At 48.3% G+C, this 24,421-nt stretch overlaps 1 protein-coding gene across 5 annotated transcripts in view; it reads left to right on the top strand.

Moving 5' to 3' along the window:
• The window catches only part of grh (grainy head), a 143,018-nt gene that overhangs the window by 28,997 nt on the left and 89,600 nt on the right, over window positions 1–24,421 (top strand). Inside the window, exon 1 of one of the 5 annotated variants that reach the window (XM_077640673.1) lies at window positions 12,860–13,230. The exons of the other annotated variants lie outside the window; for them this stretch is intronic. The gene's annotated coding sequence lies outside the window, so the exon portion shown is untranslated. Of the gene's footprint in view, window positions 1–12,859; window positions 13,231–24,421 lie in introns of those variants that run through there. 5 annotated transcript variants of the gene reach the window in all.

Raw genomic sequence — 24,421 nt, 5'->3', positions numbered from 1 at the left:
ATTAAAAGTTTTTTGACGGGGTCAAGCGGATTGCGGAGTGTTTGTTGCGGTCTTTTCCAGCTGCATCGGCCTCTTGACGCCAAGACAGCTATCCTCATCACGGCGCCACATTGAACTTCCCAGCTCATCACCGCGAAGGAAATGTGTGCTTTTTAGTAGCAGCAGTGTGCATGGAAGAGTGGTGACAACCGCACTCTGACGTATCTGGGCCCTAGAGAAGACAGTTGGGCAAGTTGGTAAACTTTCAAGCGCTGTGTCCCCTTCTGGGTTGTTGCTTCCTACACTCCAAACACAAAGGAGTAAGAATGAAGTAAGCTGTCCTCTAGCGCATAAAAAGGAGTGCGTCGGAGTACAACTTACTCCCTTTTTACTCCGATATGGGCGTATTCGAGCTTAGAGTGTAGCGCTTGAAGTATTCCACAATCTCCGGGCACTTCCTGACGTTTTATACGCTTCGAGAACGGCGATTTTTCGCAGCAGCGCGCGATTGGGCTAAATACGTGGAACCAGTATGGTGTAAACAGACTGTTGGAAACAAAACGCCTCCCTAAAATTTGGTCTAAAACTTTTTTTTAACTCCGCGCTGTTTTCTAAACTTCGAGCTTTTATAGAATAATAATAATAATAATAATAATTGGTTTTTGGGGAAAGGAAAGGGCGCAGTATCTGTCTCATATATCGTTGGACACCTGAACCGCGCCGTGAGGAAAGGGATAAAGGAGGGAGTGAAAGAAGAAAGGAAGAAGAGGTGCCGTAGTGGAGGGCTCCGGAAATAATTTCGACCACCTGGGGATCTTTAACGTGCACTGACATCGCACAGCACACGGGCGCCTTAGCGTTTTTCCCCCATAACAACGCAGCCGCCGCGGTCGGGTTCGAACCCAGGAACTCCGGATCAGTAGTCGAGCACCCTCACCACTGAGCCACCGCGGCGGGTTTTTATAGAAGCCCCGTTTCTTAACCAGGGTCCGTCCAAGTCAGAGTCGGAGGAGCCATATAAACTGGCATTCGATTCCCGTTCGCGAACCGATGCTTCAGAAGCTCCGCCGCGTACATTGTATTTCAATTTTTCAAGTATGTTTACAACGTAGGGAGCTGCATGATAGATGTAACTACTAGAGAGATAAAACGTCCTCATACGCACGCTGCGTTGGGGGCGCGAGAAGTGATGTAATCCCTACGTATGCCTTTGCCCCGCCTCTTCCCTCTACATCCGACGCACCTGACTTCGTGACCGGACGTAATACTGCCTGCAAAAGCAAGTGCCGAGTGCTCCAAATGCAAAATGCACACAGACCCTCACCCCCCACTTGTTATTCAGAATAAAATACAGTGCGGAAGAGAAGAACACAACATATGCGAGACGGTATTCCTGCAATGTGAAACACAAACATATGGTCCTGACGGGGCTGCGCCCATTTCTCCAAGAGCACCCGCGATGGTAGCCAAAAGAAAAAGAGAGGCCCGCTGTTTTGCGTGCAAAAGAGTGAGGGAGAGAACAACAAATGCAGAGGAAAAGGAACCCAGCATAAAAAAGAATAAACCGCTTGCAAAAGCAGATTCAGGCTCGTGTGTGCCGAAAACACAACCTCCTTATATATGGCATGCCCCAAAGAAGACGCTAGAGGTTAAAAAAAAAAAAAAACGGCCCTCTCCTCAGTTCAGCGGGGGACCTTCTTCTCCGAAAAAGGAAGAAAGGACAAAACAAAATGAATCCCCTCGAAAGTTTCGCGCGTTGTTCTTTCCCAGAGGAGACACTGACGTGCTCGTTCGGCCGTGGCAACAGATTTTCTTCCTTCGCCATCCCAGCGTGAGCACGCAACCCATCTCGCAGCTGACGCCTCTGATGGGTTCAGCACTCCACCGAACCCATACACACACACGCACCCCTACTACCGCAGACACCCCGACATACTAACACGCACTAACACAGCGCATGCCGCGCGTGTTGTGAGATGCACATACCAACCCGTACATGCACACATTGTGTCCGCTTGCAAAGGGCGCCGCCTGTGTCTGTTTTTTCCTCCTCGCCTGTGGCTGAACGAGCATTGAGCCAGCGGCGCAACTCCAATGACGCCTGGAGAGGCGCCGGCAGAAACCGCAAATGGCCCGAGCTCTTCACAGCGGGGTACGGCTTTCCCCAAGCGCCGCTAGCCCGACTGTGCCCCCCGCGGCCCTTTACCCCGTAAATATTCCCTTCCATCCCCAACCTCCCCGATCTCCCGCCTCCTCCTTTTTTTTTCCTGTGTTCCCCCATTGCAGAAGCACGCAGAGAGCGGGGCTTCTTCGTGCTGCAGTTTTGCGTGCACTTCGCCACCCCCCGCGTGCGCAGCCCCTGGCTGTAGATCTTCAGCGGCCACTAACAAAGCGGAGAGCAAACGGTTTTTCCGAACGGTAACATGTTTGCGGGTCCGAAAGCAAAGAAGAGAAAGGTGCAGGAAACGAGGAATGGAAGAAGACGGGGGAAAAAAAGATAGAAGTGGAAGAGTGAACAACAAGTGACATAGGCGTAATGCGGAAGGTGCGGAGAGATGCGGAACGGGTCCGGTTCCTGCCAGTTCGCTTCCCGTCTTGAAGTACATGGGACGGTCTCGTTTTGTGGCCTTGACACGCTTGGATTGGAACGAAGACACGTGAAACGCCAAATGAGGGGACGCCGAATGACCCATAGCTGCCACTTTTTTTTCTTTTGTAACTGTTAAAAGAAGATTCCTGTAGTTCCGACTCTGCCGTGCAGGTTGCAGTTTGTCCGCCTATTCATGCTTGAGAATCGTGTGCCCTTGTAAATTTTTCAGTGCTGTTCCGTGTTATCAAGTTCAACCAAATGGCCAACACCTTATAACTCTTGAGAATTGTGTAGCTTTTCTTTTTTTTTTTTGCAGTGTGTATTATTTCTTTGTACGCTATATCTACATAATGCCTATGTTGTCACCGGATAAACAGATGTAACAAGTGTTTGTTAGCTTCCTATGCTATTTCTCCCGATTTTTATTTTTCAACTTATTAAACTTACACAATCTTTATTTTGTCCTTGGTAAACGAGCATTCTGGTGCTGTGTTTTGGGAAGGAATGAAACTTGCACAATCTTTATTTTGTCCTTGGTAAACGAGCATTCTGGTGCTGTGTTTTGGGAAGGAATGAAACTTGCACAATCTTTATCTTGTTCTTGGTAAACGAGCATTCTGGTGCTGTGTTTTGGGAAGGAATGAAACTTGAACAATCTTTATCTTGTTCTTGGTAAACGAGCATTCTGGTGCTGTGTTTTGGGAATGAATGAACTTAGAATAGGACACAATGCCTTTTTTTCTCTCAACCCAACGTCTTCCCCGATTTGAGCGCCTCGCCGCACATATACCAGCTGTGCATGCGTGTTTGTCGTGAACTGAATTAAGAATCGAGAAGCGTGTTATCAGCAGGAGCGATCTGCAAGATGGCCTACAGTATTTCTATAGGACCAAGCCCTTCGCGGCTGAGCATTCATTCTTCACACTTTCCTCAGCTTCAAGTATTGCTCTGTGAAGGCACTGCCGCTGCATTACAGCCGTCGCACACACTCCGCGACTGAATCGAGTGCGCGGCAAGGTTATTACGCATGCGTCGCGACATCGGCCAACGTCCACCCCGACGTCGCTGTGACGCGGAACGCTAGGGTGCCGACGCGCATGGACTACAGAAAGGTCAACTGGTATACGATGTCAACTCTTTTTCGCGTTTTGGAAGGGAGAATAAATCGACTGAGCTATATATGCCGGCATCAGGTTTCGAATATTACACGCAGTAGTGTCCATGACACGAAAATGAAGCAGCTTTCCACACCGACTTTATTTATGGGTTTATGGAGGCTTTACGTCCCAAAGCGACTCAGGCTATGAGGGACGCCGCAGTGAAGGGCTCCGGAAATTCCGACCACCTGGGGTCTTTTAACGTTCTCTGACATCGCACAGCACACGGGCCTCTAGAATTTCGCCTTCGTCGAAATTCGAACCCGCGTCTTTCGGGTCAGCAGACGAGTGCCATAACCGCTGAGCCACCGCGGCGGCACTTCGACTTGCTGTTGCGTTTGATCGAATATGCTATCCGTTCCTGCCATACACGTTCCTCACATTCGTGTAACCTTCTCTGTTATACAGGGTGTTGCACCTAAGCCTTTACACAATTTTCAAAAATTGGCTTTCTTACTGATCCGGAGTTCCCGGGTTCGAACCCGACCGCGGCGGCTGCGTTTTTATGGAGGAAAAACGCTAAGGCGCCCGTGTGCTGTGCGATGTCAGTGCACGTTAAAGATCCCCAGGTGGTCGAAATTATTCCGGAGCCCTCCACTACCGCGCCCCTTTCTTCCTTTCTTCTTTCACTCCCTCCTTTACCCTTCACTTACGGCGCGGTTCAGGTGTCCAACGATATATGAGACAGATACTGCGCCATTTCCTTTCCCCCAAAAAACCAATTATTATTATTGAGTTTTATAAGCGCTTTTTTTCCCGCATAGCATCGTCAGCTGTATAGCGCATCAGAATACAGCAAGGACATGTTAACTATCAGGCTGGTTAACTAATATTCAGTAGCTAACTTTCAAACTATTATTGTTAGGTTCATTATAATTATCGATACGCGTGTGGCCCACCATAAGAAATATCCATGTCAGTTTTGTAATTTCGAAAGCGTAGTTACCCACGGCGTTGTGGCAAAAAAAAAAAAAAAATATTGGCCACATCGCGATGAAATACATGCGCTTCCGAGAAGCTTGCAGGCAAAGCAACCTATCCAGTGCGCGCAACTCGTCGAAAAAGCCGAAATTTGTTGCACCCCAGCGCCGAGGGTAACCGCATTTTCGAAATTTTAAAAACTGATATGGATATTGCTTACGGTGTGCTATGCGGCTCTCAATAATTAATGAACCTAACAGTAATAGTAAGAAAGGTAACTATTCAGTATTAGTTAACCAGCCTGCTATAGTTAGCACGTCTTAGCTATATTCTGATACATTAAACCGCCGGCAGTGTTATGCGGAGAAAGCCTCTTTCTAAAAATTGTGTAAACTCTTAGGTGAAGCACCCTGTATTATCGGTGGGCTTTCTACTTACGCTCCACTACTGCAGCGGACATTCCAGGGCATGCGCGACTTGGCGTCTCTTTCTGCCAACCCAATTCAATTGAATTCAATTGATTTGTTTATTTGGATGGTTTTTAGAGCTAAACGATGGCGCTAGCAATTTGACTCGGCTCTTGCTAACGCTTGATACAGTTCAAACTTTGCGAATAAGAAAAGCAGTACGACGCAAAAGCAAGCAGTGAGAAAAAATAAATAAAAACAAAGATTGTTCACCGGTGTGAAAACCGATTTCGTAGGTGTTTACATGCGCTATAGCTTCGCCAGAACTTTCTTTAAACGTTCTGGTCCACGAGAACTGAACGAAATCAAATCAAATTTCAAATCAGAGATCAAATCACATTTCTGCCGGCCAGCCATCAGCGCACGTGTTTCTGGGCAAGACATGTGGCGTGGCGAGAAGGTTCTATCAACACCCAATTAAGAGATAAAGGTCTACGCTAACCGGTGATTTATACCAACTATTCCAGAAAACAGCCCAAGGTATACGAGGCGCATAAACTTGAACAACGTAGCGTGGTTAGGGCGCTCGACTACTGATCCGGAGTTCCCGGGTTCGAACCCGACCGCGGCGGCTGCGTTTTTATGGAGGAAAAACGCTCAGGCGCCCGTGTGCTGTGCGATGTCAGTGCACGTTACAGATCCCCAGGTGGTCTAAATTATCCCGGTGCCCTCCACTACGGCACCTCTTCTTTCTTTCCTCTTTCACTCCCTCCTTTATCCCTTCCCTTACGGCGTGGTTCAGGTGTCCAACGATATATGAGACATATACTGCGCTATTTCCTTTCCCCCAAAACCAATTATTATTATAATTATTACGTAGCGGCAAAATAAAAAAAACGAAAAGGCTAGATTACGGCGGATACGCATAATTGATGCTTGGCTTCTTCGGCGATAATCAATAAAAAAACGGATGTGCGACCTTCCCCAGAAAACTAAGTAACTGACTTCGGACACCAGCTTGCCCCCCGACTTCACCAACCTCGACAGACAATGACATCTCTCGCTCAGATTCGGCATGCTGTAGTTGTCAGTCAGCGAGTTTCGGACTAGCACGCCCGCTTCCCACTCCTGTGAACACCGCGCCTAGCCAAAGAGTAGACAGCACCTGGAATTCGTTTATTGATACCTACGACCCTTTGTACGAAACATTCTCCAAATTTAAGACCAGAGGGATAATAAAAACCCGGAAACGAGACTTTCCCCTCCCTCACCAACTTGCCCCCCGACTTCACCAACCTCGACAGACAATGACATCTCTTGCTCAGATTCGGCATGCTGTAGTTGTCAGTCAGCGAGTTTCGGACTAGCATGCCCGCTTCCCACTCCTGTGAACACCGCGCCTAGCCAAAGAGTAGACAGCACCTGGAATTCGTTTATTGATACCTACGACCCTTTGTACGAAACATTCTCCAAATTTAAGACCAGAGGGATAATAAAAACCCGGAAACGAGACTTTCCCCTCCCTCACCAACTTGCCCCCCCGACTTCACCAACCTCGACAGACAATGACATCTCTCGCTCAGATTCGGCATGCTGTAGTTGTCAGTCAGCGAGTTTCGGACTAGCATGCCCGCTTCCCACTCCTGTGAACACCGCGCCTAGCCAAAGAGTAGACAGCACCTGGAATTCGTCTATTGATAGCTACGACCCTTTGTACGAAACATTCTCCAAATTTAAGACCAGAGGGATAATAAAAACCCGGAAACGAGACTTTCCCCTCCCTCACCAACTTGCCCCCCGACTTCACCAACCTCGACAGACAATGACATCTCTCGCTCAGATTCGGCATGCTGTAGTTGTCAGTCAGCGAGTTTCGGACTAGCATGCCCGCTTCCCACTCCTGTGAACACCGCGCCTAGCCAAAGAGTAGACAGCACCTGGAATTCGTCTATTGATAGCTACGACCCTTTGTACGAAACATTCTCCAAATTTAAGCCCAGAGGGAAAATAAAAACCCGGAAACGAGACTTTCGCCTCCCGCACCAGCTTGCCCCCCGACTTCACCAACCTCGACAGACAATGACATCTCTTGCTCAGAATCGGCATGCTGTAGTTGTCAGTCAGCGAGTTTCGGACTAGCATGCCCGCTTCCCACTCCTGTGAACACCGCGCCAAGCCAAAGAGTAGACAGCACCTGGAATTCGTCTATTGACAGCTTCCACCATTTGAACAAAACTTTATCCAAATTTGCGACCCAAGAGGAAAAGGACTTTTCGGAGAAAACAGGATATGCTGCGAAGGGAAGGGCTGCGAAGGGAAAAATAAGGACCCCCACGCAAGCGGGGGGGGGGGGGGGGGGGGGGACAGAAAGGATACCGGAAATGAGAGAGAAAGCGCCCGAGAGAAGCACAAGTCCGAAATCCTCGGACAGAAATTTTGAAAATTCTAAATACTGTTCTGGAAACTTTGAAGGTAATGGCACATTCCTCAGATATGTAGCAAAACCGGTCTTTTAAAGGGTTTCCGTCGATCGCATCGAGCAGTGTAGAAAACGAATGGGGAGCGCTTTTGACGATAGGAAGAACGTTCATAGAAAACAAAATAAATGTAATACTCTTATCGGGTGATCTACGTATATATTCATTGTTGCAGTGAAATTTTATACCATATGAAAAAAATTGTTCTCCTAAACGCTTTCGCGTTCAAAAAATAAAAAGCTCGGACCGACTGGACGCAACGACAAATACCCAACAATTCTGGAGAAACATGACGGAAGCCAACAGTCACGTATTGCATAACGAACCTCTTTTTTCCTCCTTGTCTGTTCGAATCTGGACTTATAGCATTTTTTAACAGGAAAGAGCTTACGAACGCATTTTTTTTCAGATATTGTAAGATTTCACTATAACAATCATTATAGCCGCAGATCTCTCGTCGTCGGGCTTGCATTTTTTAGATTTCTTGCTATCGGCAAACGCGTTCCCCATTAGTTTTTTAATGAGTCTTACCTGCTCGATGCGAGCGACGCAAACAGTACAGACTTTGCTACATATCTAAAGAAGGGTCAAAATATATTCAATATTTTCATATAAGTACCCTACAGTTTTCCAATATACAAAATTTTTCTCGAAGAATGTTGGACATGGCAGCTCCAGTTCGCACAGGCGCGTTCTTCTATGATTTCGTGGACTGACATTCTTTAAATTTAATCATTTAATAAGCGACTTCAATAAATCAGTTTTCTTAATATGAACGGGTGTCTGCTAGCAACGCACGCAACAACGTCGCATTCGCGCGGTAGCGACTCGCGAAGCTGCATGCCCGAAGCGCTTGAGGTCGCGCGTTCAGAGAGGTGGAGAGAACATTGTGAAAGGGAAGGGGAGATGTCTCCCCCTCCTGCTTTTCCAATATTCTACTCTCAAGCAAAATAATAAAGTTGAGGAACGACGAAACAGAAAAACAAAAGGAAAAGACGACAGCGCCCCCTCTCCGCACGCGGCGGCGCCAGACCTGCGCGCTACTCGCAGCCGGCAGCTCGTCGATGGATATGCGAAGGCAGCAGCAACAGCAGCGAACGAACGATATAAAAGCGAAGAGGCATCGGAAGAAGTGAAGAGTAGATAAAGGATGAGGAGGATGAAAGGGAGAGGCAATGGACAGCGCAAGGAGGTGAGAGAGGGTTCTTAGAAAGAAGAGAAGGGAGGGAGGGAAGGAGGTGAGTTAGCGCGGCGGTGCACGGAGGGGCGCTCCAGAGCGTTGACCGCCGAAGAACACCCCCTAGGGCGAAGGCGACGAAGAAGGGGGTGCGACCTGGGGGCTCTTCTTCTTTAGTCGTCCCCCCCAACCCCCTCCCCCGCCCTCCTCGGTGCTTCTCTTGGGTGTATAGCGATGTACGAGCAAAAAAGGAAAAAGACAACGACAGCGACCCCCACTTTTTTACCCCCTTCCGAACTTGGGTTAGGCAAACAGCCCTTGCTTACCAGGGGGGGGGGGGGGGGGGGGGGGGGGGGGGGGCGAGTGTCTCTCCTCCACTGCGCTTCCCCTCCACAGCCGCAGGGGCGCAAACGGCAACTCATGATGCAAGAAGTGCATCGGTGCACCCACGGCCGAGACGAATGAGAGAAAAATAAAAATCATATAAAAGCGAAGCTTTGCGCCAGAAAAAAGAAACACGAAAGCACCTGCGGCTAGAAAGGCAAGCGTTACGCCGCTCCGAATGCTGCCTGTTGGTTGGTCGCGCTTGTTGTCAACTTGTCCTTGACTTCCGGAGAAGATGCCGCCTTTGCATGGGCAGAACGCCGATATGTGACTGTGCTGAGCAGGGGCCGGGGTTTGGTTCGAGGTTTGTCGAATACTCGCAATCACAGAGGCAAGGATATTTTGATCTGTAACAGTATATACGTGGCTGCGGTTATACGCCTCCACGATCAAGGGTTGTCCGCGTGCCTTGTAAGAATTTGAGAACCAGGATTTAAAACAGTCTGTGGTGCAGACCTTTGGGCCCGTTCGTACTTAATCTTGAGCAAAATGCAGAGAAGCAACAGGGAAGATGGAATTCTTGACAGCACAACATGTACAAGGGGTGGGGGTTAAATACGCAATGCGGGAAAGCCAATCAACAACTTTTTAAAGTTTCTTAATCGGCAAAGCGGTTGTAAATATCGAACTTCAAAAATGCGCATTTGAAAGCATGCTCATCGTCATGATGCCTGTGACTTTACAACCGCGTTGGCCGATTAAGAAAATTTTAAAACAGGCATCATGACGATGAACAAGCTTTCAAATGCGCATTTTTGAAGCTCGATATTTACAACCGCGTTGCCGATTAAGAAAATTCAAAAACAGGGCTCATCATCGATGTCGACGGCCGTCTACTTCGCAATATAACCTCTCTCCTAAATCCGAAATAAAAAGTTTATTAGTCAATTCAAGATAATTCATCGTCTAATTATTGATCCATATGAAGTACGTAATGTCCGCCTTGCTGTACAATGCAGATGAACAGACCACCCGACGTGTCTCTCGCAGTTTTTTAAAATAAAGCTCTGTAAAGGTTAAAAAAAGCACCTTGTATAACTTCCCAATGGTAGCAAAAAGTGCGTCCGATGGGTGGCTGCAGAAATTGGAAAGGACACTTAAGCTCCGCCTCAGGGGTATGATGCGAGAGCGTTAATGAGTTCATGCGTATATAGCCCATGCTGAATCGGTCATTCTCGCTTTTACATGCATTGGACCCCTGGGAGTCCTCATACCACTTCTTTCGCAATGGTGCACGCGCGCCGCGGTGGCTCAGTGGTTAGTGCGCTCGGCCACTGATCCGGAGTTCCGGGCTCGAACCCGACCGTGGCGGCTGCGTTTTTATGGAGGCGAAAGGCAAAGACGCCCGTGTGCTGTGCGATGTCAGTGCACGTTAAAGATCCCCAGGTGGTCGAAATTATTCCGGAGCCCTCCACTACGGCACCTCTTTCTTCCTTTCTTCTCTTAGTCCCTCTTTTATTCCTTCCCTTACGGCGCGGTTCAGGTGTCCGCCGATATGTGAGATAGATACTGCGCCCGTACTGCGCGACCCAAGTTGTTATTCGCAAGCAACCTCTCGCGATCCATCATAAATGTAACTGCCACCTGCCACGGTGGTCAATTTGCTCACAATCCGGTGGGCAGGTTATGATGGTGCCGCAAGGTCACGTGACCTAGGTAACCCACCTAAACTGCTTCTCCGGGGGATTCTTCGCTCTTAACGCCGACGACGCTGTATCTCCTGCTCAACGGGAGCCTTAACGCTGTCACGTTAAAATCTATAAATGTTAAAAAATGACCACCATGTATAACTTCCCAACGTCAGCAAGAAGTGCATCCGATGAGCGGCTGCAAAACGTCTTCGGTGGGAACCGCCGCTCAAGGCATGCCGAAGCATTCCTGGATGCGCTATGGCAGCGGGCGTTCGGCAGGGCACTCTCTTCTCGGAGGTGAGGGTGTTCGCCCTTGACTCGGCTCTCCATGTTTACATGTGCGGCGTGCCGCGGAAGTATTTTCGCGGTTCGCTCAGTGCGGCGGCGTGTGCTTTACGACAAATTATTCACATATGTCGCAAGTTTCGTGTTCATGGAACGCGTGAAATGCTTCAGTTACTTTTCTTCTTACTATTTTATATTTCATCGCGCATACCGCCCACGTGGCAGGATGAGTGACAGCAGGAAGAAAATGGCGACCAAGTTCGCGGAAGCCAGGTTGCCACGGCTATGGTATAGTCCGGAGAAGTGGACATTTGCATTGAAAGGCAGAAAAAACTACCGTAAACGATTGAATAAAGGCGGCCAACTAAACAATCAAAGGCACGAATTAAGCGCTCGGCGACTCTAGGCACCTTAGTGTATTGATCGAACCCGTATACTCTGAACGAAAGTCCATCGCTGAATGCCAACACACTTTCCCTTACTTTGCTTGGTTGATTCTTCCGTATAAAGGAAAACTAAAAGGAGTGTATATGTTTAAATTCGCTTTTGTACGGTAGTCCTTACATACTCGAACGGAACTGAATAGTGACAGTGCTGTGCAGAACTTTGCTCCTACTGCTTAGCACGATTAACGACCGAAGCACTCCTGAAGCCCCGGCAGGGTTTTAGAGGTTACAAATAACGGCCGTCAGTACTGCCACCGTTAAGCAGGACAAGCAAATTGTGAAAGTCCTCAGCCACGCATCTCTGTACCAAGGATGCCCCAATTCGTTCATATACTGGTTTATATCTGTCAATGACACTCGACCACGCAGTCTTCCTTATTACGGACTATACAAGTTACAACCGCCGGAAATGTCGTTGAACGTAGTAGTGAATCGGTTGTGCCTGCAGAAACACTGACTTTGTGCTGTATCAATGAGCACCCCGTCGCCGACGCGTATTCGTAAGAAGAAAGAAGAGAAATGAGTTTCAAAATGGCAGTTGAATGCGACAAGCCATCTAGGCTTCAGTGGCGTCGATATCTTGATTTCGAACTTTCCGTTATTCTGAAACTTTGGTCCCGTCGAGGCTCCCTTTAACCCGAACTTCGATATATCGATATCGAGAGTTTTAATTATTGAGACTCAATTGCATGGGCTAATACAAGGATTCGACTAAGGGCGATTTCGTTTGTCCCACGTCACTTTAACGCACCTCTGGTTGATTGCCTGCCTGTCAAGCAGGTAAAGCAGGCAACAGTGAACGACCCTTGGAACGCTCTTTCATTCCGTTGTGCCCTGCGCCATGTCACATGCCCATACGGGCTGTAGTTATAGAACGACCTTGCCAAGGTGAACGCCACTCGAGTCGCGTCTGTCAAGCTGCCGAGAAGAACGCCCCGGCATCAATCTGAGCGAGGCGGGAACCACCAGGAGAACATTCTGCAAACGACGCCCGACGCAAATAGCCACTGGTGACAGATGGCTGGTAATGAAACGGAGGAGAATTCACGGCGGAAAGATGTTCGACACAATACATGAACGAGCCTTGGCAGCAGGCATTTAGTGCTGTGTTAGTACGATAAAAAAAAATAGAGGTGGGGGGAGGGAACGACGCGCAGCATTATTGCGCGGAAGAGATGGGTCGGGTGATGAGGATGCGTCCCGAGTAAACAGGCGAGTGAAAACGCCGCGCAGGAGTCGCGGTGGTTTCAGAGAGGAAGAGAAACCGAAAGAGAAGGAGGAGGATGAAGAAGAGACGGAGAGGAGGTCTCACCATCCTACTACTTCATTGCTCTGCAGCCTCCGGGAGCACCGCCGACGCGAGGGGGAGAGAAAGGGTTAACGAATCGGTGAGGAGAAGCAGGAGCTGGCCTCTCTTTTTCTCCCCTCCTCCCCACCTGGAAGCCGAACTCCCTTTCCACTTCTCGGGGTGGCGATCGTAGCGCCCCCCACAGCCGCTTCCACGTGCTCCGTCTCCGGAAAGGGTGTTTGGTGCGCGTCGCTTCAGAAGCGCGGCCGGTACAGTGGAGTGTTCGTCGACGGCCGGACCTGTGCTGTGCGTGCGCGCCGTTCTTGTACGTGCTCCTGCCGCTGCTCCCTTCGGCCACCGTCTCGGACCCCGGAAAGGACGACCGCAGGATCTTGGTGCGTGGGGGTTTGCACCGAAGAGAGACACACGAGCGTCGTCCGACGGACCTCGGCACAGGCAGGCAGGAAGGAGGAGGGTTACGGCGCGAGGTAAGGGACATCAGGCACATCGCGCCGGCATCCACCAGCTTTTGCCGCACGACACCGCCGCGCACCAACACCCAACCCCCCCCTCGGAGGGCCTCATGCTTTGGCTCGCTGCTTGCCGCCGAGGAGGGGGTCGCAGGGCCGCCCGACTCCTGGGCCCGACCCGAGGATAATAAGGGTCCGTACACCGCCGAATCGCCGGCCTTGTTGTCACCGAGCTTGCTTGCTGCTCCTGTCGCATCACGCTCCTTCTCAGGTGGGTTTCTAGCTGCTGCCCTTGGTGGTCCCCATCGGGAGCCGATTGGCACGTGTGTAGTGCAACGATTCCTACCCGAGAGAACCGCCATTCCATTTTTTGACCAGCGCCATAGCTCGATGATCTTGGCCGGGAAGGCCATGCTCTAACCTCCAGTTGGCAAATAGGCATAGCGAGCGGTTTCGGTGACGACGACATTAGGCTTTGTTCTTATCAGACAGGTTAAAAACTGTCATCGGCCCCGTTAAACGTGTTGCTCAATTACTCTCCTATTTGCGATAATCGAATCGGAATTGAAAGGAATCGTTGTACTACATTCCGGCCCTGCCTTGCGCAGAATCTTTGTCGGACTAGAAAAGAGGGATGCTTCACATGCTGCTGCTGTCGCTTCTGCTTTTCGGCGTGTATCGCCAGCACTGCTGCTGCCGCTTTTGCTGCTACTGCCGCTGCTGCTGCCCATCGCTTCCGCTTCCATGCTGCCGGAGTCCGTTCAAAGCAAAAGGAGCCCCCCCCCCCCCCCCCCCCCCCCCCTCCAACCACCACCACGGCACCAGCCATGGCGGTTTTTGGCTGCCCGGTTGGTGCGAAGATGGTGGTGCCCCTGCAAGCGGGAAGGGGCCGCGTTCCACGAAAGCCTTTCCCTTTCCCTCCCCCAACACGGCGAGGGAAAGGAGTCTTGGAACCCCATTAGAAACGCACATGCTTTTCGCGGGGGAGGGGGCAACCACCGCCAGCCCTTTTGACGTTCCCTGGAGCCCACGTGCTTTTGTTTACTTAGCCGTCCACCCCCGCCGCGCCCACTTCTACGCTCGCGTACGCTACTTTCCGAGTGCACTGGGCGTCTTCGTCATCGCGACACTAATTCGAGGTGGGTTTCCGCTTTTGTTGGGGTGTCTAAATTTTTGTTTGGATATGTTGGAAGATGCAGAAGCTCGCTTCTTGCTTTCGCGTAGAGGCCCAGAAAGCCGGCTGTGTGTGTGTATATATTTATGAGGGAAGCCATCAGGGTCATATAAAAAACCCAAAAGAATATGTTTGTTCTCTTCTGAACATGTGCTATTAAGTGCTCTTGGTTTTTCAGATGACACCTGACACGCAACTTTAACGCCTTTGCGACCGCGTGATTTTGAGTCCATTTTAGTTTGGCGTTTTCTTTGTCCTTACCTATTCACCGTCATTGGTTCAGATAGTGATAGCGTCCGCATATAAATTTTAGACTATATATATATATATATATATATATATATATATATATATATATATATATATATATATATATATATATATATATATATATATATATATATATATATATATATATATATATATATAAGCAGACAAGGCAAATGAAATGAGGGGCTCGTTTGACAAACATATTATGGAAGCCAACAGTAACCGAAACCAAGGTGCATAGGGGAATGTTTGTAATGTTTTTAATTTGTAGTGCCAATCAATTGGTTTCAAAGAAAATTACTTATAAAGCAGCAGAAAAAACAATCATGCCGCCGGTGGGATCCGAACCCATGACCTCTGAATATCGCGTCCGGTGCTCTACCAACTCAGCTACGGCGACGGCTGTCCAATCTGCTGCTTTTGTGGGTATTTATGTTTTGCGTGTAAGCGAACTTTGAGAGTGTTCACCAGCGCCACCCTCGTCAATAGTGGCGGCGGACGTAGCACGTCCTGTATACCGGGAGTGTGACCTAGAACGTCATCTAACGACGAGGGCGGAAACTGTGCGAGATCCCTCTTATGCTACCTATGGCATCAACACTGCCAGAACCGAGACCCCCGTTAAGCTATTAGCAGACGAGGCAAATGAAATGAGGGGCTCGTTCGACAAACATATGAAGGAAGCTAACAGTCACCGAAACCAAGGTGCATAGGGGAATGTTTCATTTCTTTTTTTTTAATTTGAAGTGCCAGTCAATTAAAGAATAATACTTCAATTAATCTGTCGCTTAAGAAAATTACTTATAAACTAGCAGAAAATACAACCATGTCGCCAGTAGGATCGGAACCCACGACCTCCGAATATCGCGTCCGGTGCTCTACAAACTGAGCTACGGCGACGGCTGTCTGCTGCTCTCGTGGGCATTTTATGTTTATTGGATATATATATATATATATATATATATATATATATATATATATATATATATATATATATATATATATATATATATATATATATATATATATATATATATATATATATATATATATATATATATATATATTCTGAAGCATCAGAGCGAGCAGTCCTGGATTCTCGCCAACAGAGAATTCGATGGGAAGCCTCTGTGCGCTCAGCGACGCGGTCTGCTATAAATACTCGCCTGTATTCGCTATGTCGCCGTTCGATCGGCTCGCTGCACACAATGTAGCAAGATGAGTGCTAGGCTTTTTCGCTGGCTTCTTTTTTATCATTACTGTTTTTCTTTCGATCGAACCAGTTGCGCGCTTGGTGGCTCATTTCTTGAGGCCGAGAATTCTCGAAAACTCCCACAGCCCTCTTGTAGCCATTGCACGGCCGGTAGACATTTATAACCTTACGACACGCAAGGCACTGAAGGTGTGTCCCACGGAACACGAGGCCTCGAGGAGCGAGTACAGACTCAGAAAGAAAAGGGTTTGTGAACAGTAGCGCACTGCTTTCCTTAGATCACGGTGATAATGCAAAGGTGTTGGTACCCGCTTCCATTACTTTTGTGATTAATTTTTCCTTCCGCGCCTTTGCTGGCATTCATGCGAGACATTGTTAGTGCACAACGTGGTTTCCGCGACGCGACCTCAGACGGAGGTAGGTTTACGTGCAAAACGCAGCCATGCATGATCCGTTGGCCAGCGTGCGCTATTATGCACAATGCGTGCTGCTGGCACCAAAACCTATTGTTTAACAAGGCGATCTAAGGTTTTTGAACTCGAACACTATGCCGCGCTGTGCGATTTCACAACCATTGGCTTTTATTTTATTATAAAAAAGGCCCACCAACTTATCTCCGTTTCCATTACTGCATAAAAGTCGAGAGCAGTTGGGACCACATTGTCGTCGGTGGGACGTCCTCGGGAGATCCCGTGCACGTCCCGTCTCTCATGCGTCTTTCGGCTCAGCCAAAGAGGAACACGGGAAAACGCGTGGGTGCATTATCTTCGGCAAGGAGTTGGACGTCGGTACCCTGATGATACCATTTATCGCATAATGCATTTTGAGACGAGGCTTAGGCTTGAAGGTTATTATTGCTATTGTTGTTTGCTGCTGGCACATGCGTCATACATTTACGGATGACTTTTGGCGCGTCTTCGACGCTGCGTCGTTTGTAGCCTGCTCGTAGTGCAGTTTGGCAGAGGTCGTTGCGTATATAATGCATTTTACCAGCACTTTCTTAAGTTTTGCGGCGATTGCGATTACCTCATACAGTGCTCATGTTGTACATTGCATAAGCAGTGGCCGTCCCACTGCACGCTGCGTTGTTGTCCGTCTGTAACGAATACGCAGTGCACATATCAAACCGGGATAAACGAAATATGATATGTATATAAATGAAAATGCTGACCTTTTCTCAAGCCAGCATGGGTCTAACATGATGGTTGATGCACGAGAACTGAGTACGTTCACAAAATTAAGCTAGCTTGGCTTGGGTGCGTTTTCTCTTTCTGCATTCTTTTGTCTCTCCCATCCCTGTTCTGTCCCGCACTGACTCCACCTGTTGGCCGAAAATTGCAATATTTTAGCTATGTCCTTAGCTTTTAGCTATGTCCTTAAGGTTTCCTTAGCTTCTTACAATGCTGAAATATCTCAGCTCCGTGATTTCTTTATGACCCACGCTTATATATAGCACACTTGCTTTTTGCCTCAGATTCGTGTCTACATCTAAGACCCGGGTTCGAACCCGACTGCGGCGGCTGCGTTTTTATGGAGGAAAAACGCTAAGGCGCCCGTGTGCTGTGCGATGTCAGTGCACGTTAAAGATCCCCAGGTGGTCGAAATTATTCCGGAGCCCTCCACTACGGCACCTCTTCTTCCTTTCTTCTTTCACTCCCTCCTTTATCCTTTCCCTTACGGCGCGGTTCAGGTGTCCAACGATATATGAGGCAGATACTGTGCTATTTCCTTTCCCCAAAAACCAATTATTATTATTAATATTCTACATCTAAGAAGCTGATGCTGGCTTCTTTATAATTATAACTAAACTATTGCTAATGGAAGCGCTGACTTGTCCAAAATGCACTGTTCCAAGCTGGAACATGCAAACACCTGTTCGAAAAGAGCAGATGTTTTGACACAGCTTCCTTTGTAGAAGCCGGAGCTGACGTCGATAAGCGGATTAGACGAAAGCGCATATTTGCGTCGCCCTCCTAGCTAGTCCGCCTACGCGGCTTTCAAAGCCTGCAGAAACCCGGTAGTCTGTGAAGACCATTCATGGACTGGGCGGCCGGTCCTGTTTCTGGAACGGCGTCTCGTCGCAGGCAAGACAGCCATGTCTAATGGAATAACGTCCGGAGAACGCGCATCGGGAAGTTCTTCGGATAGGACTGCAGGGCATTGTCTCTGTTATCCTTTATTTTAGTAGCCCTAATCCGCCCTGACAGTTAAAAAAAAATAGAAGAAACGTCTCCATGGTATGTCTGAGCAAAATATGGCGCTTAAAGAGTAATCGATTAAGGAGTGGACCGTTGATGATGATGTTAAAAAGCGTTTCTGAAAAAAAAAGAAGGTGCGTGGGTGCTAGGCTGAAAACTAGAGAGAGAGAGAGTTCACGTTAAGCCATTTGCTCTGGTCATTCCAGGCAACTGAGTTATGCTTCCCAGCTATAGCGCGGTGCTGCAGGAGGCTGATGGCTCCATCATTCACATCTTGAGGTCCATGTGTGTGTGCTAGAGAGTATCGTGCAAGCGTATTGTGCAACACGTCCCAAAGCTTCTTGTATAGGCAGGTCTGATGCCACTTACACCTGGAATTGCATAATTGCGCTGAACTGCAGGACATTTGCACTCGCGCATTGTAAGTTAGACATGACCGGAATGCCAGCAAAAACCTTTCTTTCGCTCAAGAGCAGTCGATCAAATAAAAAGCCAGATATGAGACATATAGCGAGGACACAGCCGTTTCCACGATTATCTAGTCAGCGATGATCAGTGCTCCAAATTGGAAGGAATATTTGAGGCGCGAATTGATTATCAAAGACAGCCGAAGGCTAGACGGACGTTAGAGGCGGCAGGTATGTGAGTTCTTCGTCTATCAAGCTCACCGGCAAATAAATTAAACTGTTAGGTGAATCATAACGAGCCATTTTACGCTGTGATGGCGCACACTTTAACACGCGGGAAAACAATCATAGTTTTATGAGCGATCCTGTCTACTCGTCGTAGGTAATCTTTTGCTATCCTTGTGCTGTCGTCCACATGTTAACCAAAGTTTGGTTTGCAATGGTTACGAAGTGTTAGCGTGCGTGTACCCTGTCATTGAGATCTGGGATGTATTCATTTAGTGCATAAGAGACATGAAGGACTTATTACAAGTACCAACTGGTCAAAAAGTCAGCCTGTCCTGGCAAAGGCAAAATGTATGGACACGTCTTGCAGGGTGTCGTTGGGTGGGGCATTCTTATGCACCATGCATTGACTGAACTTATATGAAATATTTCATTGAAGTTCAAAAGTTTCTCGTTTGTGGAGGCCGGTCGTCATCCCCCTCCCCCCCCCCTCCCCGCTCTCCTATCCGGTTTTAATTGGATACGGTTTGCCACTCTAAACTGAAAGCCACTTACATTTGGCGTATTAACGCAGAAGCTAGGAATGCCATCATGCGCCGGACTCGGGATGACACTTTTTAAAGGTTTACGGTTGGCTAGTAATAATAATAATAATAATCGGTTTTTCGGGAAAGGAAATGGCGCAGTATCTGTCTCATATATCGTTGGGCACCTGAACCGCACCGTAAGAGAAGGAATAAACGAGTGAGTGAAAGAAGAAAGGAAGAGAGAGGTGCCCGTAGTGGAGGGCTCCGGAATAATTTCGACCACCTGGGGGTCTTTAGCGTGCACTGACATCGCACAGCACACGGGCGCCTTAGCGTTTTTCCTCCATAAAAACGCAGCCTCCGCGGTCGGGTTCGAACCCGGGAACTCCGGATCAGTAGCGGTTGGCTGCAGTTACAGCATTGCCGTCTTTTTACGAACTGAAGTCGAGAGATGTCCTCACCGAACTCCTGCTCTCCGAGAAGCAAGCTGGATGGAGAAATGACTCAAGCACATTTATGAACACTGAACGGGGGAATACTGAGGTCATACCACGGACTCGCTGCGACGCTAGCCTGCATCAATTGCTCTGGGATGCCTTGCGATTCACCCGACTCCTCCGAAGCCGCGCTGTTATGCGCGGACCTTTCGTCCATACCGTATAAGGCATGGCCACGGTCGCCGCGGGCATATAGGAAACCAGACAGAGGAGAGTCATCTCTCAACCACGTAGCTACACAGCCGCACACGTAGCCAGGATCACGTCCAAGGATATGTTCTGCTCGCAGGAATGGGAAGCACGTTCGACGCGACAAAGACCGGCCATCGCTAATGTCCGGTGCCGCGCGATCACCGCCGCCTCTCTGTAAGTGGAAAGGGGGGGGGGGGGGGGTTTACGGCGACCATATGCTTGCGCAACCTCCTCCATGCACGGACAGCGACGCATCGCGTCCGGTCTGGCGTATGCGGTATGAGACAACGGTTCTTCTCCCTTTGAGAGGCTCTATACGCCGACTGAAGTGCTAGTGTATATACGAGCTTGATGTACCGAGAATGGGAAAAGGCTGATTTGTGAGGTGACCGAAATGAGAGGACAAAGAGCTATGGGCGGCAACGCGCCCTTCATCCGGATGCTCTCGCACCGTTATCTCGGGCTTCTAAGATACCTATAAGCGCGTAATTTAGGTCGGATTTTTTTTCTAAACGAATTTCGTAACTTCATTCGCTGAAATAATGATTCCATTGAGGTGACTGCGACTTAATAAGATTCAAGACTTTGAAAGACTAATAATGAGCTCCGTATCGTCGTTTTGGTGTTGCGTAACCATGCACAAGGTCCTGAGGCGGAATTTTGCAAACGCGCTACGGGGTTTTTTTGAAGAAATGATTTATTCCACTATTGCGTCTATTCTGCGATGTGCAATGCGTGTTAAGTCCGTAGTCCTGACTTGAATTTCACATGACCATGTGCAAGTCCGACTTGGTGATATTCCAGATGATATCAGCAGGAAGTGTGATACAGGGTGACCGATGGTGCGTCGGGGGTAACGGAGCCGATTACGAGACTGAAGGCAAGCGTATGCTATGGAGGTGGCAGAGAGTCAGGCCGGCGAATGAGGTAGGAAAGTTTGTAGGGATAAGTTGTCCACAGCTGGCACAGGAAGTGGTTAATTGAATGTGAATGGGAGAGGTCTTTGTCGTGTAGTCGACTTGGTTGGTTTGATGATGGTGATGATGACAATGTGGAAGCTGTGGAGCTGCAGCTGTTCACCAAAAGGGGTGATCTGGCGTCATCAAGCCGTCGATAATACAGCGTCCATTTTTGCAGCTCCCCAATTTCTATACAACTGTCGCGGATGTAGATGAACTCCCTGCCTTGATTCCAGACCATTTATTCGAAAGAAGCGCTCAGAGTGCAGGCGAAAATTCACTCGTAAGTTCTGTTTTCAGGTGGTATCGTTATATGCTCAGGCGGGAAACTTAAACTGCAAATTTGGTATGAGAGAAACGAGGGACAACTGGTTGGGAAGCCTTGAAGCGCTCACAACTCTCAGATTCAGATGTGACTGAAGTAATAATAATAATAATAATTGGTTTTGGGGGAAAGGAAATGGCGCAGTATCTGTTTCATATATCGTTAAACACCTGGACCGCACCGTAAGGGAAGAGATAAAGGAGGGGGTGAAAGAAGAGAGAGGTGCCGTAGTGGAGGGCTCCGGAATAATTTCGACCACCTGGGGATCTTTAACGTGCACTGACATCGCACAGCACACGGGCGCCTTAGCGTTTCGCCTCCATAAAACCGCAGCCGCCGCGGTCGGATTCGAACCCGAGAAGTCCGGATCAGTAGCCGAGCGCTCTAACCACTGAGCAGTGTTAGGTATTGCTTGGTGTTCGGAGAACTTACCGCTGGAAGCACCTTTCAGGCGTTCTTCCGCTCATTACCACGCGTCCAGTGTTGTAAGCTGAGCAGCGGGTACTAAGGCACATCGGAAGAGAGTTCCTTTTGCTAAGTGAGCCTTCTTCTCAAGTTTCTTAACAATAATAATAATAATAATAATAATAATAATAATAATAATAATAATAATAATAATAATAATAATAATAATAATAATTGGTTTTGGGGGAAAGGAAATGGCGCAGTATCAGTCGCATATATCGTTGGACACCTGAACCGCACCGTAAGGGAAGAGATAAAGGAGGGGGTGAAAGAAGAGAGAGGTGCCGTAGTGGAGGGCTCCGGAATAATTTCGACCACCTGGGGATCTTTAACGTGCACTGACATCGCACAGCACACGGGCGCCTTAGCGTTTCGCCTCCATAAAACCGCAGCCGCTGCGGTCGGATTCGAACCCGAGAAGTCCGGATCAGTAGCCGAGCGCTCTAACCACTGAGCAGTGTTAGGTATTGCTTGGTGTTCGGAGAACTTACCGCTGGAAGCACCTTTCAGGCGTTCTTCCGCTCATTACCACGCGTCCAGTGTTGTAAGCTGAGCAGCGGGTACTAAGGCACATCGGAAGAGAGTTCCTTTTGCTAAGTGATCCTTCTTCTCAAGTTTCTTAATAATAATAATAATAATAATTGGTTTTGGGGGAAAGGAAATGGCGCAGTATCTGTCTCATATATCGTTGTACACCTGAACCGCACCGTAAGGGAAGAGATAAAGGAGGGGTGAAAGAAGAGAGAGGTGCCGTAGTGGAGGGCTCCGGAATAACTTCGACCACCTGGGGATCTTTAACGTGCACCGACATCGCACAGCACACGGGCGCCTTAGCGTTTTGTCTCCATAAAAACGCAGCCGCCGCGGTCGGGTTCGAACCCGGGAACTCCGGATCAGTAGTCGAGCTTCCTAACCACTGAGCAGTGTTAGGTATTCCTTGGTGTTCGGAGAACTTACCGCCGGAAGCACCTTTCAGGCATTCTCCCCCTCATTACGACGCGTCCAGTGTTGTAAGCTGAGAAGCGGGTACTAAGGCACATCGGAAGAGAGTTCCTTTTGCTAAGTGAGCCTTCTTCTCAAGTTTCTTAGCACAATTTTTCCTTGCATATATACCTGAGAGTAGAAGATAGATATGATGAACCAGTCACCTCGTCTGATTGGAGAAAAAAAAAGATCAATTTTCGATATCAGTTAATTTTTGTAGTTTGCGTTTACGTGGGTAACTTTTTTTTTTGTCTTTTTCGGCACGATAAAAGGCCTGAAAATTTTCCATCCACTACACTCTTCTAGTAACTTGAAAAAAACCAGTCACAAAAGACAAGGGACAGGAGAAGGAGTGTACACGCCACAACGACTGGACGTTGTGGCGTGTACACTCCTTCTCTTGTCCCTGGTCTTTTGTGACTGGTTTTTTTCAAGTTACTATGAACCAACTGGCCCACATTTCAACCCTTCTGTACGCTCTTCTATTTCTTCTGCTCACATCATCTTCAACTGTTATCTGAACGCGTGGCTTTTGCAGAACCTAACGAGCGTTTTGCCCCTTATAATTTATAGCTCAACGCACGCAAGGCAAGCGCGGAGTGTTTCTAGTTATACACGCTGACTGAGCAAGCAGATCGCTGCGATGGTATATAGGACCAGAACACACACACACAGAAAAAAAAAATCTGCCGAACGGAAAGAAAAAAAACGTAGGAAAAGAAAGAATGGAAGAACCAACGAAGGAAAGAAGAAAAGTCGTAAAGAAGGTAGGAAGGGACAAAGAAAGAGAAACAGACGTGCTTGCTGCTGCGTCGTATACGAAATCCTTTAGGCAGTGCCGCTGATCACGTGTCTATGCTCTCCTCTTTCTTTTGTTTCCTGCCGCCGGGCTCTTTTTCCAGCGCATGCGCACTGAAGTGCCATGTAGTTACGCAACGCTGGTATCATTTCCACGTGTAGCTCCGTATCTACCCCGTCTGCCGTCCACGTGCAACGCTTGGATGATCTCAAGCAGAGAGTGTTACACGCATGTCGCGCATATTTTCTCCGTTCGAACGGGATCTTGCTCGTCTGTTTTTATTTTCCTATTTTTTATTCCGGAAGGTGGGGGGGGGGGGGGGGGGGGGCGGTATGGTTTCGTATAAGGAGAGCACAGAGCGCTCCTGAGGTCGGGCGGCTTTATTCCTCGTGTATGCGGAATAAATATATTTTGCAAAGAACATAAATTGTGTTGACGGAGGTTAAAGTAATGAGGCATATGTTTGGTACCTCGAGATGCTGGGCTGGGAGAGAGAGATCTGGCCCGATGTGGCTAATTCGGTGGCAGCATCCGAAGCCGAGGAATCGCTAATACAAACAATAAGCACAGGCAACAAGATAAATCTGTTTCTCGCGTGTACTGCAATGAATATGCAGGGTGGGGCGTTATTCTTGATGATGGCACTCATCATTCGTGTTCACGGTAGAGAGTGATTTTGACGGAGTGCTTTGTGAGAGCCAGACGACATGTTGGAGACATCCGCACATTTGGTTAGAATCACTTTGACTGTCATGCTTTAAATCAATTGGTTATCACAGGTTCATGCAGGTTTATATATCTATTTATCAGTTACTTACGTTGTGCCTTGAGGGCATTGTTGTTGGCGGTATGTTGAAGAAATAGCAGTCAGTGAACAAAACAAAATAATGGTACAAAAGGTCAGGTTAGGGTCACCTTTGACCTTCGGCTCAGGCAACCTTTTGCTTTGGTGAGAGGCTGCTTTCCACGCGTCA

Source organism: Amblyomma americanum, chromosome 10 (genome assembly GCF_052857255.1).
Source record: "Amblyomma americanum isolate KBUSLIRL-KWMA chromosome 10, ASM5285725v1, whole genome shotgun sequence".
Taxonomy (NCBI): Eukaryota; Metazoa; Arthropoda; class Arachnida; order Ixodida; family Ixodidae; genus Amblyomma; species Amblyomma americanum.
The sequence above is the reverse complement of the archived record's forward strand: the minus strand, read 5'-3'. Positions and strand labels throughout refer to the sequence as shown.